Source organism: Pinus tabuliformis, chromosome 9 (assembly GCF_031772625.1).
Source record: "Pinus tabuliformis cultivar Carrire ecotype Pingquan chromosome 9, CPIR1, whole genome shotgun sequence".
Taxonomy (NCBI): Eukaryota; Viridiplantae; Streptophyta; class Pinopsida; order Pinales; family Pinaceae; genus Pinus; species Pinus tabuliformis.
The window spans coordinates 578,412,531-578,425,604 of NC_142307.1; positions in this window are offsets into that span (position 1 = coordinate 578,412,531).

A 13,074-nucleotide genomic window follows, 5' to 3' on the forward strand; every position below is an offset into this window, starting at 1 on the left:
AATCTCAAATGCTAAGAGAAAAAAAGGTCTGGAGTACATACAAGAAGAACTCTTACAAGGAACTCAAGTTATCTAGCATTACTATCCTCCATAGAACCTCAGGATGTTAATGAATCCTGCAAAGATGAAAGTTGGGTCAAGGCCATGGATGAAGAACTTGGCCAAATTTAAAATAATGATACTTGGGAATTAGTTCCTAGACCTCATGATAAAAATGTTATAGGAACAAAATGGATATTTAAGAATAAGCTGAATGAAAATGGGGAAGTTATTAGAAATAAGGCAAGACTTGTTTGTAAAGGGTATGCTGAACAAGAAGATATAGATTTTGAAGAAACTTTTGCACCTGTTGCTAGACTTGAAGCCATAAGGACGTTTCTTTCTCTTTCTAGTTTTCGAAAATTCAAAGTATATCAAATGGATGTAAAATCAACTTTTCTTAATGGATATCTAGAAGAAGAAGCTTATATTGAACAAAAAATCCAGTAGAAGCCACATATATGATCAAGGTTTTAAATTCAAAAAGAAAAGAAGAATTAGAACAAATAAACATCTCTAATAGAACTGCTACCATCTTAAATATCAAGAAGGTATAACAGAAAAATAATTTGATCAATCAATTAGAAACTAAGTATCAAACCCTGGATATTTCTGTCAAGAGATTTCATTCAAAATTTAATGTTTTAAATCAGAAAGGGTTGCCAGGATTAGTAGGTTTTAATGATAAATTGATTAGATTAGATGATTATTGTAAAGGATTATATGCTGTGGCAGTAGACAGAACCAAATTTGCAGGGGTTAAAGGACAGATAATAGGGAAGGCTTTCCTAGAAGCCTTGGAGTATGATTTAACCATCTTACATGAAATTAAACATTTGTTTCTCACCAAGCCTAATTTTGAGAGATACATAGAGGTGGATGAAACATTTAGAAAGATAGTAAATGTACAAATCCCAAATGAACAAATATGGGATCAATTGTGTGAAACAATTGAGTAATTTCTCATTTTTAACAACAAAACCAACTCATCAATGTTTTCAAGACAGCTCACCAGTGTTTTTAGGCTAGATCATCAACATATCCCCAAAGGATAGAGCCACCTCTTCAACAGTTTTTCGGTTCCTATTATATTGTTTTATTTTTTCAATTTTGTACTATTTTGTTATTCTATTCCAAACGGATTGTCGATCTCTTGTAAAATTTTGTATAAATAACTCCTCCTTTGAGTTATTAAGGACTGAACACTTGAACACGTTATCAAGCAGATTAGTACTAAGCTGGAGCATTTTTGAAATAATAAAATATTCTGGATTTACCTCATGTGGTTTGTCTCTCAATGAGTTGTATTTCATCTTGTCTATTCATTATGTTTTCTTCATATAAATTAAGTCTTTTGCAGTTATCTGATTTAAAATTTAATTGAATTTTAGTTTCATTTTGAATCCTCTATGAAGCTGTAAATTAAATAAGAGAATAATTTACAGAACTATTTGTTATTGTAAGTTCCTCTTTGAATATAAATTACATTAGATCTTTGTAATAGTTTGATTATATTCTATTGATTAAGAAAGCACTATTTTCTTAATTTCTTCTTGTAAATGGTTAAATATTCAGTTTGAGTATCAAATCAACTATACCTCTCCATACTCTACTTCTCCATAACATTAAAATCAAACTAAACATGTGCAGATAAAGAACAACCTTTTATTTTACTTGAGAATCTATCTAAGTTTAAAGCACTTGTTTATAAAATAGTTCGCTGGTCATCCAATCAATCAAAACAACAAAACATTATAGATTCTTTGGCATAACTAATTAACCTTAGGTTATCTCAAAGGACAATAGACTATTCGAACTATAACCCTCAAATGATGCATATTCATCCCTTTTCTCATAGTAACCTAATCCCTTAATAAAGGAGTCTCATCCTCCTCTTTTGGATCTAAAACTTCCTCCTCTTCACCTATAAAATGACTAGCGTGTAGAGGGATTGAGGAGGTGAGAACTTAGAGAAGACAAAATTATGTTGTTGGTTTGAGATTGGAAAGCTTGTCATCTAAGGAGGATATTAAAGGAATTTGGGAGGAACTTCGTGACATCATAGTGAAGGTTGTAAGGCTCCTCTTAATCTTTGATTAATACAAATGAACACTTTCTCCCATTGATTTGTCTTATTGGAATGATGAATGGTTTACAATTATTTATAATGTTTATCGAGGAAAATTCAATTCCTAATTTCCTTGATCATTAGGTGAAGTTGTTTGGATTATTATATCACATGTGCTTTTGATCCTTTTATGGTCGATGTTTGCAGGTCTTATCAAGCATTGAGGAGCTGCATGGAATCTCAACAAGGGATATTCATTGAGCATTTTGTGAAAGAGGTAGGAGGCTCATCCATTAGCTTTAATTCTTATAATTAAAAAAGGTTCAACTTAAGGAAAGAGTTAGTTCAATTGTCTTGCCTATTTCTAGCTTCTGTCAAGGATCTAGGGAGATCGCTCTTGTCCACAAAAGGGATTTGTTTGGTGTAACATGTAGTCGCTTCAAAAGTTACGATGAATGACGAAGTTGGTGTTATAATTAAACCAGTTTTATATCCATATCGGGTTCAGAGATGGAAATGGATATCAGATAACGGAGGATTGGTTTGTGAGAGAAATCCTAATATTGACAAATCTTATATGTGCATTGTATAAAGGTTATGATATAAGTTAAGACCTGCTAATAGGGAGCAGAGTAGTGACATGGAGAGGTAAGGCCTTAGAGAAGTGGGCCCAAATCTTTATGTTCTCAAGTCTTTATATGTTTAAAGTTATAACATAAAGGCATAAGTTATAATAAGTATTAAGGCCTTGGTTGGGGCACCTATAGATAATAACACAAGAACTTTTTAAAATGAACCCGAGACTTTAGATTATCAGTTTAGTATGCCACATGAATATTATTGATCGAACTTTGGTTTATATAAATTTTAAACCATTTAACAATTTATTTGAATATGTCAAAAGTCACATTAATAATATGAATCAGACTTTGGTTTATATGATTTAATATGCCTCTTTATATGGCTCAAACTTTGGGTATCAGAGATTTCCAAAAGGATTCTTTTGATGACAAAGTTCTAATGCCCAAAATATCTGATTGGTGGTTTATTATACATGATGCATTGTTTAGTTAATGATTAAGGCTTAAAGACTATGAATAATTCTTGGTCTCAGGGGCTATGTATAAAATAAAAATAAAATATTTACAAAATATAAATTAATATTTACAATTAAAAATTAATTATTTACAAAAATTAAAATAATATACACCTTGTACATTTTTTAATCCATGTGACACAATGCTCAAACTTCAAAAGAGTTTCATTTGCAAACTGGATAATCAAATGAGACAATTTGAATTCAATGAAGCAATTAAAATAGAAATCTGATTAAAATGAAAAAATGGCAAAATTGTAGGATAATTAATCAAATGAAAATCATAAAAGGTGGTTTATCCAAAAGTTTAAGGAAAGGGTCCCCATTATTTGAAATAAATAACTCAAAAATGGGGGTTGTTTGGTGTTCCCTACAACAAGTTCTAAGAAGGGCTATATATGACTTCTCATTTTATGTGAGGAACCATTTCAACTCCTTCTTGCTCCTACCTTAGTAATTATTGTAAAATAATTCCTTATCACCAACCACAATAGTTTTTGAAGAATAATTCTTGGATTTATTCTGATGAGGATGCTCATCATTGCATCATTATCCTCCCTTTTCTTATCATTTGATGCTTTAGGACAATTATAATTTTTATAATGTTCAAATTTGCAACATCCAAAACATTATATGTTTGACAAGACTTTCTTTCTTTGTGAATTGGGTCTTCTATCTGCACTTTTATTTTGAGAGTAAAGTTTCTTCTTTCCATTATTCCTTCTATATATTGTAGATATAGATTTAGATTCTTCTTCATCTGGACATTCGATCTTCCCTTTAGATATAAGCCTAGATTCCTCTTGAATGAAAGAAGTCCACAATTATTCAAAGCTTGGATTATCCTTTCTAGCACATATTCCAATGGTAAATGCATCCCGTAGATCTAGTAGTCCATTGATTGTTGTAGTGAAAAATTCAAATTCAAAAATTACTTAACCAATGCTTTGGAGGTGATGTCTTAAGTGAGATATATTCATGAAGTAGGAGGTCACGGGTTCATACTTTTACATCTTATTATCACAAAGTTGATTCCTTAAAGGAATATTTTGGCCAATGTTTTTGATTGAGTACAAATTAATAAGAGTCTCATATACTTCCTTTGATGTAGCCAATTCTACAAAAAATGGGATTAAATTATCCTTCCCAACTTCAAATAGAATACTTTGAACCTTCACCTCACCCTTCCTAAAAGTTTATTTCCCTGTAGCATCATTATCATCTGGTTGATGTACTTTACCTTGGATATATTTCAAAACTTCATGTTCTTCTAGGACCAGATCAATCCTCCTCTTCCATGCTTTGAAGTTTGATGCTCCTTCAAGTTTGTTTCCTTCCTTGCAAGAAAGAACCATTCACTCAAAAATATTGGACATAGACATAAGATATTTCTTTATTAAGAGAGAGAGAGAGAGAGAGAGAGATTCAACAAAGTGTGACCCTCAAGTTTCTTTATTCACAAAAGCTATGATACCATGTTGATTTTTGAAATGTAGTAAATACTAGAACTTATTTTTAAACACTGATAATTACTTCTGATGATTATATTAAGCCTTCTTTTAGCATTTAAAACTTATTCATCAAGAAATTATACTTCATAAATTCAACAATACAAGAATAAGAGAAAGTAAAGATCATAATGAATAAAACCAACACAATGTTACCCTGGGAAAACCCAATTGGTGTAAAAGCGTAGCAATTCTTTCCTTAGAGAATCAAATTCAACAAGAGATATGAAATTCAATGTTATGGACAAACTGACAAATAAAAGCACCCACCAAGTGTCCAAGTCATCCCTCTTCAATCTGATTGTAACCACAAAGATATATCATAGGAGATGATACTCTTATTGCATAGATATAACCAACAGAAGTTTGTCCCTTTTCACGGTATACGTACCACAAAACTACAACCTTATATCATAGATTTGAACCACAAAAATCAACCCTCTAGCACAAACATGATCACCAAATATTTGGCTTTCTGGTTCCACAAAAATTCAACCTCCTTCACATAAATTTTTCAGCCTCTTTGCATGGAAATAAGTCACAAATGATTGGTCTCCTTATTCCAAAAAAGTTTGGCTTCTTTGAAAATATTTATACCATAAAAAATCTTGGCCTTTTCAAGAGATATGTCACAAATAAATTCAAACCCTCAACTTCCCTTGATCTTCTCCTTGAATTTCTTCATATGGATAGATATTGTGTTTGATGCTTAGAAAGAATTATGCCTAGAGAGGAGGGAAAATTACTTTAATATATAGTGAATACATGGGTCAAATGGGTGCCAACAATAGTTGAGTGGACTTGTAGGATAAAATCCTGAATTGAACACTTGGGGATCCAAATAAAAGTTATATTTGGGTTTTAATAAATAAAAATAATTTTCTTTTACAAATGACAATGAAGATCATTCTTTACAATTACATCAATAATAAATATATTAATATGAAGATTGACCATAGCTACAAACTTCAACATCCCTGATATCCACCTCCACTTGGACCAAATCACATATTTGATCCGCCTTACACTCATTTGTCCTCATTTGTAGAAAATATTCTTAACTTGCTACCAATCGCCTTAAGGATGTCTTCTTCCCAAAATTCCAACAATAACCTAGGGAGAATTACCCCACTTTTTTTCAGGTGAAACTTTCCCTTTTTGGGTCAAAGTGGATTTTCCACCTTTATAGCACTAGCTCGGATGGTCCCCACAACAATTGATGATAAAACATCACTAATGCATCAACTTGTAAATTCATCATAAAGAAAAATGGTACAAGGAATCAAAAATATGCGAAAAAATAAAGGCTCTCAAAATTTCCCAAAACTAGTGCCAAATCATAGTGTTTGTCTTCATGATTCTAATGTCCCTTGAGTTGCTCAAGATGACGTCATATGAGGAAGTTATGATGTTATGAATTTTTTTCCCAACAACTAAAAACTCAACTTGGAGGGTTGATTTGGGTGCTGACTAGGTAGTCAGTATGTTGACGTCAGCAACTAATTGGGAAGATACAATGGGCAATATAGATCAATCTTATCACTCGATGTGGCAGCACCATATCGGTTGCGGTGTCGCTTTCTTATTGGTTGGTGTGTTTTGGATGTGGCTAATCATAGGCTTCCACGTGGCCCAATGGGACGCTGCCACGTGGCGTACGCCCGTTGACTAAAATTTTGTATAGATGGTCAAATGGCCTTGGCAGGCTTCGACCCCTAACATTCGGAGAGCCAACCAAAAATGTAACGATCACACCACATGTTGATTCTTATCCTACATTTTGGGCCATATATATATATATATGAATATAATGGCGTTCGACAGTTGGGAGAGTGGGCGGGTTATGTGGCCCAACCCCTAGTTATTCGACATCCATGCAACCATGGCAGAAGGCGACCTGGGCGAGGAATTATCCCAGTCCCTAGGTCACATTGACTCCCATATACCCACACGATGTGTCACATTAATTCCCATATACCCACATGACCATAACACAAGGCAGAAGGCAGAAGGGGTAGGTAGTTAGCCCGACCCCCAGTCACATTAATTCATATGACCATATATGATAATAGGAAAACATATTCATTAAATTGTAATATACTAACATACATGTTTGGAAAAAAGAAACATAATTTTCTCTTCCTACAAACAATGTTGCAAGTTTCAATGGCCATGTTTGTCAAGGTTCTCACTGTACACTCTTTCTTATCCTTCTATTAGTTTTGATAATATTCCACAATAAAGTTCTTGTAGGTGTTGATCTTGACCACCAGTTCTGTCAAGGTAGGAGAGATTAATCTTTTCTCTACCACTTTTGTTAAGCTACCACTTTTGTCAAGCTATCAAATTTCTTTCTTATTCCATAGAGTCCAACTATGTGATAAAAAAAAAAAAAAAAACATATTTTGTACAACTTTTGTCAAGCTATCAAATTTCTTTCCTATTCCATAGACTCCAACTGCAAGATAAAAAAAAAAACACATTTTGTTTACCCCAACATGCCAACAAGTAGCAAGCCCCAACTATATAATATAAGAAAGGAGTAGGTATCCCAAAGGCCTAAAGGGGATCTAATGGAAAGAAGTGACCGTTGTCAGAAGCCTTCCAATCAATATATTAATATATACATATAGATTTATTATTATTTTAATTGGAAATCTTCAATTAAATAATAAAATTTAATTAAGTCTCTCCCAATCTAAATTGCTTATTAGCATAATCTACTCCCTTCATACGTATTGCATTTTTTAACAATGTTGTAACATTTGGATTAATTTCCTTTTTGGTGCACTATCTCCGCCTTTTAGGACAATATGGTGCACTGGACCAACCCCATATAGTGCACTTGCCCAACGCCTGCAGATCATTATGAAAAATTAAGAAAAATAGAGAAGACAAAAGGTTGTACAAACCATCATATTTTTCAAGCACTGGCCCAACCCCTATACATCATTACGACAAATTAAGAATAATAGAGAGATGAAAGGTTGTACAAACTAGCATATTTTTCAACTAATCCAACATCAATACCTTAACCTTTTCATGAAGATATCATATTGAGAAAGTTTGAAAAATGGTGGGAAATCTGGGCACTCACTATCTCTCTTTTGCGAGGGTGAAGCAGAAAGAGTGATAAGATTTCACTGTTTTGATTTTTTTTTTTGTTAAATCAAAAAAACCAATATTAATGGAGATATTGGTATTTTTTACTAAATTTTGTGAAGTGACTAAATGTAGCTTTAACCATTCACCTTAAGATGTTTTTATAATATAATTTCCTAAGTCTATTTAATATCAACATTATCATAAAAACCAACCTATATCCATCTTAACTCCACTTCTACCACTCTTGGAGGGATGAAATCTATTTATCCCTCTCAGCACTTGATAGACCCGGAATTAAGATGGATCTAAGTTGATAGAATTTCCCCTTTAAATAGTCTATGCTCACATGAATACGATGATATTACCATAGGTCAATACCATGGGTTATCATAAACCTGGAGCTTAAAAACTACTATTAGTAATTTATAAAAATTAATAAAATTAATCGTTGATTTTTATTTTTATTTTTTATTGTAACCAAATTAAAATGTTTAAGTGACATTAAATTACAAGATCGATTTTTACCCTTGATCTACCAAGCCCGAGGATCAAATATTTTTTCACTCTATGCTAGTTTGCATATCACGATATTTGATCCCTCCCGGGGCTTAGTAGATCCAGAGTAAAGATGGATCTATGCTAGTTTAATTCCCCCCTTTAAATAGCTTACATTCCACATGAATACCATGGGTCAATACCATGTCCCATCTATTCTTTATTAACACTAATATTAGGGTTAATAATGTTTTTTTTGCATGGTATTAATAATAATTTGGCCCATGATATTTGGCCCATAGGCTTCACCTAAATATAACACATTTTTTGACTGTTCTGAAATATAATGTGACTTCTGGAATAAATATAAACAAATGTTTTATTTATTTACCATACCTCTCGTTTATTTATATTTTTATTAATTTACCATACCTCTTTATAAATATGGTATTTGGCCCATAGGATTCACTTAAATAAAACCTCTTTTTTGAGCCTTCTTAAATAAAAAGAGGGTTATGGACTAAATATAAAAAGAGTTTTTATTTATTTACCATACTCCACTTTATTTATATTTTTATTTATTTAGACGTAAATATAAGGTGACTTATGGAGTAAATATAAAAAAATGTTTTCCATTATTCTTTATATGATTATGACTAAAGAGATGCAAACTTGGAATATGGCAAGAACATTAGTCAATCTTTAAATAAACATGAAAATAAGAGACTTGAATTTTTAAATAAAATTAATTGTTCTTCTGTGACGATTTGTTCTAAAAAAATAAGGTCATTTTCTCAAAATTAACCCCAATACCATGAAATACGAGAAAATGAAAGGAAAAAACCTTTCTTACACTCAATGTGGAGGGTGAAATAGCTATCATAAATACCTATTCTTGAAAATTAGGCCAAATGGAAGGTTGTAACTCCTAATTTCAAGGGCTAAATTTACTTTTTTTACTCTCTCCCTTAAAATAAGGTGGGCTAACCTCCATACCTAATTTTTTTATAAAATAAATTTGAGGCGATTTGTAACAATGTACTGTGATACAAAATATTTTCCCAATAAAAATATAAAACACCTTAATTTCACCAAAGGGCGAAAATGCGCCCCTAAAATTTTCCATGCCCAGTAGTTAAAGAAAAGGTAGATTACATAGAATAGTTAGCCAATTTTGTTAATTTCTAGGACATATAATAGGGGAATGGAGAAAGAGGCCTAACTTATTCATTCTTCAACCTTTTTGAGCCCAAAAAGAGCCCAGACAAAGGTTTTTGGGTGTTCTGGCAGTGTCATTTTTGCAATTTGAGCTATGTAAACTGATGTAATTTCATAATTGAAATACAATCTAAAGGCCCAACATTGGAAGCTGGACCTAGAGATGTAACCCATCGGGGGTGAACTCCATCATCAAATTGTTGTTTCTGTGATGTTGTTCATGGTCTATTTTGCTATGTTTTATTTCTGCAAAACTTAACTAAAAACAAAAGGTTTATGTGCTTTTGCAAATTAATCCATTACCCACAAGACATAAATTGCTTACAATTTTTTTTATGAAACCTTCAAGTTTTTAATTTCAAATTAGTTTGGTATCAGAGCATGGTTGTTTTGAAGGTTTGATTGTGTTTTCAAGTGTTTTATTGATGGTTACCGGGTTAAATTTTAAAAGAGGAGAAAGAGTGCTTGAAGAGCTAAATACTCAAATTAGTTCAAGGAGGTCACAAACTCATAAAACTCCACTAGTAATGGCACATGAAGAAGGACATGAGATGATGTCTGAGGATGAGAGAGCTTCTAGAAAGGATTTCTATGAAATCTTTGAAATGGTGAAAGTTTTATATGAAGAGCGGAGAACAAGGTTGCATGGAGAGAGCTCAAATAAATCAAAAGGTAATGGTGGTGATGGGAGCAAGCCTCCACCTCCACCACCTCCTTCACATCCACCATCACCTCCATCCTCCTCTCCTTCTTCATCTCTTTCACATACTCCTCCAATATCTCCAAAAGTACATGTTAAGTCTCCTTTGTTAAATCTTGATGTCAAGTTTGAATTGCCTATGTACAATAAGGAAGTAAATGCTCAAAAGTTGGATAATTGGGTTTGTCAAATTGAAGTCTATTGCAAGAGTCAAAGGATTAAGGATGATGTGACCACACTCCACAGGCCATATGCTTATTCATACAATATTCTTTGACATCTCTCAATGGGGGGTCTCTAGCCTCTATATAGGCCTCATACATACAATACCATGGGTAATTACCATGGTTCCCTCAATACCATCTATCTAATACAATGGGCTTATTACATTATTGCTAACTACTTGTGGTCCCTTACATGATATGGGTTAACCACTTTATTTATTACTATGGCCCATCCGATTATTGCATTATTCCCTTGGGTACCTCCCTCTGCACCCCATACTATCCCCCCTAGGTATACTACATTCCACCCCCCTTAAACATGTTTCATCCCTGAAACATAAGAATAACACAAATAATAAGATCTACTCAAAATAGTAGTCCACTGGTACCATGCACATGTATCTAGCCATCCAAGAGAAAGGTGAACCCTCGATCTAGCTGGTGGCTTGCTTGCTTGAGATGGAAGTTGACCCTGGTGGCTCTTATGTGTTGTTGTGTTGTGGGTGGATCGACACCCCTCTCTATCTGTCATGCGGGGGTTGTTGTCCTTGTTGTTGATTCGTTGCCATCGTGTTGGTTGTTTTCTAGCAGGGTGATGTGGGTGGTGAGATGCTGAAGTTTTAAACAACGATGTATCTCTATTTAATTCACCACCTAATGGAGCCTGATTGGTATCTGGTACATGTTGTGGTGTCTGATGTTGTTTCTTATCTTCCAATATTACTTCAACCGCTAAGTCCTCCTCAGATGTATCAGTACTTGTAACATTTTCTGCTTCAGCCTCCTTAGACACTCCCTGTTTTTCTAGTACCTAGTTTTATGTTTGTGTTTGATTGTCAACCATCAAAGGCTCACCATCTGATGTGTTAGTGTAATTAGAGCTTTGTGCTTCTACCTCCATAGTTTCTACTTGGCTCTTAATGGAAATATCCTGCAATGTAATTTTCTTCTTTTTATACCAGAATTTCATGAATTTCTTCTGCACATTAATATTGACAGCAACCACAGATTCCATCCAAGGATATCCCAAAACAACATCCACATTATCCATATCTGAAGTATAAAAATCACAATGCAACACATATTTATCCATAGAAAGCTTCAAATCTTTATAAACTTGAACATCCTCATTATCAACCTGTGTGTTTTCAATGTCCTTTGTTGGAATTGACATTTTTTTTGCCAAATTAACATTGATAAAATTATGTTTGCAGCTAGGATTTATAGAAACAATGATCTTCTCCTTCTAAATCAATCCATGAACTTGTAATAAGGAGATACTAGCAAAAAATAACCCTTTAGGTTTCTTGGTTTCCTTCTTTCCTGTAAAATTAAAATCTTTGCTAGGTTTTGTGCATGTCTGTTTGAGCTTAGTAAGATGACCCAAAAATATTAGATTCATGTTCAAATCAGTCACAAATGGATTTTGTGAACATATTCCAAGTAATCTTCCTTGGATAAAACTTAGAATGCCCCTACCACCATTGTCATCTTTCTTGGTCCAAGTAAAGGTCTCCCACACGTAGTTTAGTTTCATCATCTACGATGTGATTTAGAGAGAAATATTGTTCCATTTGTGCTACCCATATTGCTAGATTAGAGCCATAAAATTTGTACATCTTCATCAAATTCCGATATAGGCACTGGAATTTTAGATTCGCACTACAGATGTCCTTCCTTCACAAAAAATTATGAAAAAGAGATGATTTTAAATCAGTGATATCTCCCTCATCTGGACTTTGATTCGACTGATTTTTTTCTTGAAATTGGATATTTTTTGGCAAAAAACCTAGATCTGCAATTATATTCTACAAATTTTGAGCCAGAATTTTTAGATCTGATATACAAACTCGCCGCCCCAAAAAATATCTGCAACACAACTGGTTTTTGAATCAGTGATATCTCCTTCATCCGAACTCCGATTTGACTTATTTTTTTCTTTTTAAATTAGGTGTTTCTTCACAAAGAACCCAGATCTGCAATTAGATTCTACAAATTTTTCACCAGAACATACAGATCTGATCCGCAAACTTTCCGCCCTGAAAAATGTCTACAAAACAACTAATTTTTAAATCAGTGATATCTGCCTCATCTGGGCTCCGATTCGGCCGATTTTTTTTTTTCAAATTGGTTATTTTTCTGCAAGGAACCCAGATCTACAATTAGATTATGTAAAATTTTCACCAGAATGTATAGATCTGATTTTCAAACTCGTCGCCCCAAAAAGTTTCTGCAAAAATAAAAATAAAAAACCTCCGCTTTGCCCAAGAAAGTGCTCTGATACCACTTGTTATGGATATGGCCTGCAAATATATGAAATGATACCAATATAGCCAATAACTGTAAATAATCACAAAAAATAACAAGATCCAAATATAGATAGAAATGCTTCTTTATTGATATCAAACCCTTATGGTAGGGTAACACCATACAATCGCTCCTTAAGGAAGGAGAACACTCCGCAAGCCATATGCTTGTTCATAAAATATTCCTTGACACCTCTCAATGGGGAGTCTATAGCCTCTATATAGGCCTCATACATATAATACCATGGGCCATTATCGTGGTTCCCTCAATACCATGGGTCATTACCATGGTCCCCTCAATACCATCTTTGTAAT